The sequence below is a fragment of the Gymnoscopelus microlampas genome (assembly GCF_963454915.1).
Source record: "Gymnoscopelus microlampas genome assembly, chromosome: 21".
NCBI classification, from domain to species: Eukaryota; Metazoa; Chordata; class Actinopteri; order Myctophiformes; family Myctophidae; genus Gymnoscopelus; species Gymnoscopelus microlampas.
This window is the reverse complement of record NC_139958.1, coordinates 35058677-35066647: the sequence shown is the minus strand read 5'-3', so window position 1 is coordinate 35066647 and position 7971 is coordinate 35058677. Positions and strand designations below refer to the sequence as shown.

Sequence of the window (7971 nt, the reverse complement as noted above, 5' to 3'; positions counted from 1 at the left end):
CAAACAAGTCTATGAAGCTGTCTATGAAATATATGAAGATGTTTAACGTGCAACACAATTTTATACAATATGCAGTGAGGGGGTCCCTGCTTCATCTCTTAAGAGGTCCTTGGCCTGGAAAACATTGAAGACCCCTGGTCTACTATTCTCCTCTATGGGCTATATTTCTTAAGATAAGCACTAAAGCCGATTTACATAAAATAAAACTATTGTTTCTCTTTATAACGCTGCAGCTGTCGTCCCTCTGCCTTGCCTGGCCAGTGTTGCAAAAAATAAATAAAGTAATTTCATCAACTTACCAGTGAGCGTGGGTCTGAACACCGAGATAATATGAATGGAGCTGGACGGAGCAGCAGAGTGATTGGAAGATTGCTTTGCGGCGATATCAAAGCGTGACGTTACGACCTCACCAAGATGGCGCGTAGCGAGGGGGTGGAGACTCGGCTCCGCCCCCTCCCTATCCGTAACTTTGTATAATAATGCATATGAATGATCGATAATTAAAAAACAGGTAATTTTCCGTTTTCCATTCATGTAGATGAAAGGCTAGAATTGAAAATCAAGCCAATTTTCGATTTTTGATTCTGGATTTCACATTGAATAATAGACTGAACGCAAGATACGGGCTTATAAAGTACTTGATATCTTGGCAAAAATTGTGTTTAACAAAAAAATAAAGTTAAAAAACGGGTCAATTTCCGTTTTCCATTCATGAGATGAAGCCAATTTCTTATTGTCGATTTTGGGACTTAAGAACGGATATAAACTGAACGGACAATTTCCGATTTTTGATTTTGGGATTTTATTTTGAAAATCAACTGAACGCTACGTACACGGATTGTCTCTGATGTGTTGGTATAGTGTTACACAGTACAATACTCAGTGTTAACCTCAAACCCTATAAAAGATAATCCATCTACAAGCTCACAACGAATTGCCATGCAGCATGTTGAGCTTGTAGATCTGCTATTTTTGGCGAATGTCATTTCCATTTTTCAATACTTCAAGGACTTCAAGTTATGGTGTAACCTTCATACAAGACTGTCATAGGCTATATTATATGACCGTCTTGATCCAAGGCTATAGTTAAGGTGTAGATTTAGATTATTTATAATGCAAAAACATGCTTTAACCAATTAAGACTGTTACTTCATCTATTAAAAAAATGGCCGATCTACAAGCTGGCAATGCAGCACAATGCAACACATTGTGAGCTTGTAGATCTGCTATTTTTGACATTTGACACATTTTCCAAACATTGTGAAATGGGCCTTAGGCTATTCCCAATTAGTACTATTACTTTTGCACTTCGAGGACTTTTACTTACAACAGAACAAAAGTTTTAGTTTTTAGTATTGTCTGAACCAACTTTGTTTACATGCTAAAATACTGACTTTGAGAGCTGTTTCACTGTATGTAAAATGTAGTCAATGAGGAGCATATTTTGAAATATCAATTTCTAATCAATGGAGCAATTAGTTTAGATTTCTTGTCCATCTTTGGAGTTGCATCATGGCAAGGTAACTACATACACAACCCAAACCTCTACCGAAGTGATCTTACCCTTTAAGAAGCAAGAAAATACAAGAAAATATGATTATTTTCCCAGCCCTCAGTCTCCTTGTCAAACAAGTATGTAACCTTTATTTAACAGGGAGAATCACGGTGAGGTTCGACTTCTAAAGACATGTATTATTAATATTTATTTGCGCAAACTCGCGTTGCGCGTTGTGAATTATTTGGTCTAGAGCAGATACGGAAACGGGCTCTGAGCGTGCATGTGTGTGTGGGTGGAAATGATCGGATACGGTAGGAGGGCTTTAGACCGGATATGACCATGAAACAGTAAATAGAAACCATACGTTTTACACAGCCCCGGCACCGCGACGTTACTGCCAGCAGAGGTCACTGCAGCCTCGTAAACATCAAGAGTGTTTTCAATTAACCACTTAAACGCGTGGGGTGACAGTTCAAGCTTCATTTGTTGTGAGAAGACTCCATGCGTTCCTCAACATCACTGCGTGTACTATTTTGTACATAGTAGGCCAATTATTATTATTATTAGGGTGGAGCATATGGCAGAATGAGACTGGGACACCGTCACTGTTGAGGAAGAACACATTTGGACTGCTGTCCAGTCCAAATCCAAACAGCTTGGTATAGGCTAAATATATAGGCTATTAAATTGGCTAATAACGTTACAAAATAATCAATAATACATACAACATCAGTGAAAAGAAGTCTTTCTACACGTGGGCCCATGCATGGTGAGTAATGGAAGTTATTGCATGCCCATCTTATTAGAACAGTCCTCCAAGCATCCCTTATTTTTGGCTATTAGCCCTATCTATGCAGTGCCAACTATTCGAGAGTGTAGTTTCAACAAGTGTAACCAAAGCAAGTGAGAGTACACACATGTAATCCAAATGGGTCCATTTGATTACATTGGTACACAGAGTTACAGGTAAATTAACCGAGGATTTGAGTGTGTAGTCAATAGTCATTCACCTTTTGATTGAAAGATCGATTCAATACTTTATTAACACATTTGTTAACAGTATAGGGGGGGGGGTCCATTGTACTCAATTCATAATCAGGACATCATTTACAAACCACTTACATTTACACAGTACAACACCAATAGCAGCAGATATATTGTTATCTTCAGCACCTGATCATGATAACACTTGACTAAAGGGTGAATATCTTAACCTAGATTAGTAATTCTACAACTTTTCAAGTTCAAGGACCCCCAACCCACATGGGATATGATGCTAAATCTTTGGGACCCCAAGAACATTTTTAGATATGCTAGATAATTTGGTCTGAGAATTCCTTTGCTTTTTTATACTCCACTACAATTATTTGACAACTTAAGTTATTAAATTAGTTACTTTGTAGATTTACATTATTAATACAAATACATTAACACCTGTTTTATACTTTGGCTATTCAAAAATAGCCGATCTACAAGCTCACAGCGGCTTGTAGATATTCTATTTTTGAAAAGGTTTGACAAATTCAGACACAGGATCTGACATGAATTTTGACCTGATGGTCAAGATTCAATTATCCCCTGAGCAAGCAGGCAGGCTCTATTAGCTCAATGGTAAAATTTCAGCACTTGCGCAGGAAACCGGGTTCAAATCCGAGGTAGAAGAGAGTTACTTTAAGTGTATTTTGATGCCAATGCTTTTGTACTTTTACTCAAGTAACATTTTGAATAAAGGCCATTTACTGAGTATTTTTATATCGTGGTTTTGCTACTTTTACTTAAGCAAAACAAATCTTGAGTACTCTTCCCACCCCTGGCATCATGCTCACACACTCCCCCATGTGATGCTTGGCACCAGAGATCACAGGCAGTGATGAAAGAAGTACTCACATTATTTTTTTTAAATGATTTTCTTTAAAGAATTGTGTGAGTTGGAGGAATTCATTGGCATAACGACTAAATTGGGGAGGAAAAAAATAGGGGTAAAAGTTCAAATAAATAGATAAATCGTTATTTTAATGTATTACAACTATGATAATTATGATTTCTTTATTTAGCATGCAATGATAGCCAGTTTCTCCGCAGTGCAGAAATGCCTGGTGAGTGACGCGAGGTTAATAGCCATTAGCCAGTATAGTTGCACAAAACCAGTTGATAACTAGTTGATATGTTATAAATGTGTGTTTTTTGTTGTATGCAGGGTCTGCAGGACAGAAGAAGCAGCACCTGGTGACCAAGAACACTGTCAAACTGCACCGTGAGACAGAATAGCCTCACCGCCCCAACGTTCCACTGGAGGTGGACAAGGTGATCCAGCAGGACCCACAGGAGAGAGGCCTGACCCAGAGAGACCTCGCCACTGTACGTATAAGAACATGTGTTTGCTTCGTTTATCTGTCTGTGGTATGGTGCAATGTATTTAAAATATTGTTACAGGCAGGCAGACAACTTGTATCTGTTGAAGATACAGTATCTGTTGTATGGGTGCAGTTGATCGAACTAATTCATTTTATTGATTATAAATGTTTGTTTTTATAAATTATTAAAAAGAAGAATAATAATCAATCCCTATTTGGGACGTCATTGTAGGCGAAAAGAAAAATAGCATTCAATCAGCCTGGCACACACGCACGCACACACGAACGCACGCACACGAAGTTTAGAGTGCATCCAAGAATAAAATGACCCTCATGTGACGTCAGGTTCATACCCCCCCCCCCCCCCCCAAAAAACAAACAAAAACAAAAGCCCAAACATTTCTCCCTCATTGAATTCATCTATTCTACAAAAAAGAAACAGAAATTAAAATGAGTGAATGGGAGTCCCCTCTCTTCCCAGCTCAGAAAAAACACCCAGCAACCAAGATAATACAGCCTCAAGTAGGGTTTATTTAACAGATATGACTTCAGGGTGGGCTGACTGCAAACTAATAAACTAAAGAAATGAAACATAAACTGGCTAATATGACCTGAAGCCAATGAAATCAACCAAGGACAACAATTAACCTCACTCCTAGCAGAACAAAAAGTTACATCCCTTTTATTAATAATTAATTTAGGCAATCTCTAGAAATGACACCAGAAAAGAAGAATGCTGGCCCGGACCACTGGCGTAGCGGTCCGGGCACCTAGGCTCAATCTAGCCTGACAGCGCGTCAACGGGATCGAGTCCCTGCCTTTGCTGCATGTCACTCCCCATCTCTCTCTCCCCATTTCCTGTCAACCTACTATACTATCAATAAAGGCAGAAAAAAGCCCAAAAAGAAATCTTACAAAAAAAGATAAGAAGAATGCTGCTTATGTGTTAAATGCTTTCAAATACAGTAGTAAGTAGTAAAAGTAGCAATTCCACAATGTAGAAATACGTAAACATACACCAGTATAATGTCCCATAGTCACAATTATTTTCTAAATTTGTCAGAATGTTTCAAAAATAGCAGCGTTGTGAGCTTGTAGATAGGTCGTTTTTGAACAGCCGAAGCATAAAACAGAGCTTAAGTGGTTAATGCCTGTTTTGTAATAAATATATAAATCTGCATAGTAACTAGTAACTAAAGCTGTCAAATACTTGTGGTGGAGAAGTACAGTATTTGCCTCTGAGACATAGTGGGTATATTTCAATATTCAAGTAAAATAAAATAACCTCAAAATTGTACTGTAAAACGTACAGAACTTGAGTAAGTGTACTTTCCACCATAGAACAGAACCAAATCGAATCTTCTGGAGCTCATTAATCTATTAGGAGGACCCTCCCTCCCCGAATCCTGCCCAACAACGGGGCTTCAATCATTTGAATCCTGTGAAACCAGATGCTTTCGCAGAATGCATGAATGCCTCCTTAACGTTCCTCCCATACAGTTCTTTCACATGGATCTCTAGGCAGGACAAACCACAAGATTACAGCTCTCCGCAGCATAACGTGTGGGACATGGAGACCCCGGTGTCACTGCCCTCGTGTCAGTCTGTGTTGTGGGCTGAAATAGACGTGGTTTAAACCGGCACGTGAAATGAGAGAGGGAAACCAAACTGTCTGTCCTCAACCGCTTAGCATCCCTATTCTGGGGGGGGAGCATTAGCAGAAAATAGCCGATCCAGAATCTCGCAGCTTGTGAGCTTGTATATCTGCTATTTCTGGCGAAGATATTTGGTGCTGTAAACTAAGTATTTGTTTACTAAGTATAGAGAGTTTAAAGTGGTTAAAATTTAAGAAGAGTAGCTGCTGATAGTGTCGTAGCTAATGGGGATCTAAACCATTAACAATAAACCTCAATGAGTATTAGAGTATTATTCTTGACCGCTGGCCAGTGGATTCTACAGCCGAGAGTCATGTTTTTAACGCAGTAAAATAAAAATGCATGCATCAACCTAAAAGTACTCCATATGATTGTGGTTCATGTAATGCCATAATTAAGATTTTTATATGAATACTGTCTCAATCCTTCTGGCGGTTTTAAATTGGTGCACGGGCAGAACTCATCTCTGATGTAGCAGTGCATAACGGCACATCCTGATGCGGGGGGGATCAGCTGGCGAAAATAGCCAATCTACCATCTCAGAGCACGTCGCAAACGCAACACGTTCTGAACCTGTAGATCGGCTATTTCTTTCTGATTTAGCAGAGGAACAGAGCAGTGTTACGACCCACTTGGCCAGCCCAGAGGAAACCATGGCCAAACATTTAAGTGGGTCTCCCCTCTTCCCAGCTCCCAGCAACCACCAAAAACGAAATATTTTCAGCCCTTTTAAGGGTTTATTCAAATCTTGAAGCTTCAGGGTGGGCGGAGAGCAAAAGGAAACCAAATATGAGCAACCTAATCTTACCTAATCAAACCAAAAGAACCAAAAGACAAATCAGCAGCCACCTGATCAGAAAACAGGAGAAAAGGCGGTTCAACATACTAGTAAATGCTACTTAATTTCAGCTGTAGGCTATGAGTTGATGTTCAGGAAGACCCAACACTGTCCCATGGCTTCATATCTGTATCCATAATGCTCTGTAACTGGTTAAAGAGCTGTAGCTGAATTCTATTGTGTACAGATCATTTGAGTATACTTTAATTGCAGTGTCCCAAACCCTAATTCCCCGAACCCGCTATTTGGCCCAGCGCTGTATGTAATGCTGTATGACCCGTGTTGAAACTATTGGTATTGAGAGAGAGATGGCCGTTGAACTGAAATATTATCACATTTCCGTTGACAGAAGCCTAAGCGGCCATAGCTGATTGGTTGGAGAGGCCGTCTGGGAAACAGAAGGTCCCCGGTTGGCTACTCGACCTCTACAATGTGTCGATGTGTCCCCCTAACTGCTCTCCCCCGAGTGCTCATCACCATCTGAGCTGCCATCAGCTGGGGTAAGCTGAAACTGAATTTCCCCTGAGGGTATAGGGTTGCCAACTGTAGTGTATACCTGAAATAAACACATTATTTGCGGTTGGCAACCCTACCAGTGGATAAAACACTGGTAGGGCTTGTGTGTGTGTGTGTGTGTGTGTGTGTGTGTGTGTGTGTGTGTGTGTGTGTGTGTGTGTGTGTGTGTGTGTGCGTGTGCGTGCGTGCGACCGTGTGTGCGTGCAATAAAAACAACTTTTGATAATGATGTGAGTGCCTTTAAATCAGAGGTTCTCAACCTTTTCTGGATGAGGGCCCACTTGAAAGTGTTTGCGGCCCACCCATCTAATCTGTCAGATGGGTGGGCTGCGTGCATTTTCAGAGCAGAGGTTTATTTTAATGATCGATCAATCGATTGTGGATTGGATCAATGGAACGGAACCAGCGTAGTATAATTTAAGTAGCTATTTATCGGTATCACAATGAAAAGAACATTTTCAAGGTTTTAAAGAAAAAATACCAAGTCATTTGTTTTTACATTATCTTTTTTTTATATTGATTTCATATGATCAATAAAATCGTGATGTTTAGAATATGCTCACGGCCCACCGGTTGAGAATCCCTGCCCTAAATGTAAGCAGAATGTGATGTGCCTGATCCAAACCTGTCACAGAGCAGTGTGTAACTACTGTCATAGTGCATGTAAAAGTGCAGGAAACAAGGTTCCGCAAGTCATAGCACAACATCATGAGACGTTTCCTGTACTTGGTCAAAACACATATAGTGTCACTTTGAATATGCAGCACTTTCCATTCCACATTTGCTGAGAACCATGTATTCTAAAATAGGGTTCAGAACATGGCTCCTTTTTTTGCCTGATACAGGTGGCCTTAGAATGTAGTTACCTTCTGAGTAAGGAGGACGAAACAGTCAGGATTCAATTTGTAATAAACATCTTAATTTTCTTAACATACTTTGTAAATGAAATTGTTCAATTTTGATATTATCAAACTTAAATATCAGACTGCAAATGCTTGTATTTAATTCAGGTCAAACTCCTGAGTACTTTTTCGCCACTGGTTGGTTCCATGTTTGTTGCAGTGTGGAGAAAGACAAAGACCTTAGAACAGTGTTTATCAACCTTTTTGG

General features: G+C 39.8%; 1 protein-coding gene across 1 annotated transcript in view; it reads left to right on the top strand.

Annotated features, from left to right (window-relative positions):
- Positions 1-3711: 3711 nt before the first annotated feature.
- Positions 3712-7971, top strand: part of prag1 (PEAK1 related, kinase-activating pseudokinase 1) — a 77205-nt gene continuing 72945 nt past the window's right edge. The window contains exons 1-2 of the mRNA XM_084046181.1: positions 3712-3856; positions 6695-6845. The gene's annotated coding sequence lies outside the window, so the exon portion shown is untranslated. The remainder of the gene's footprint in view (positions 3857-6694; positions 6846-7971) is intronic.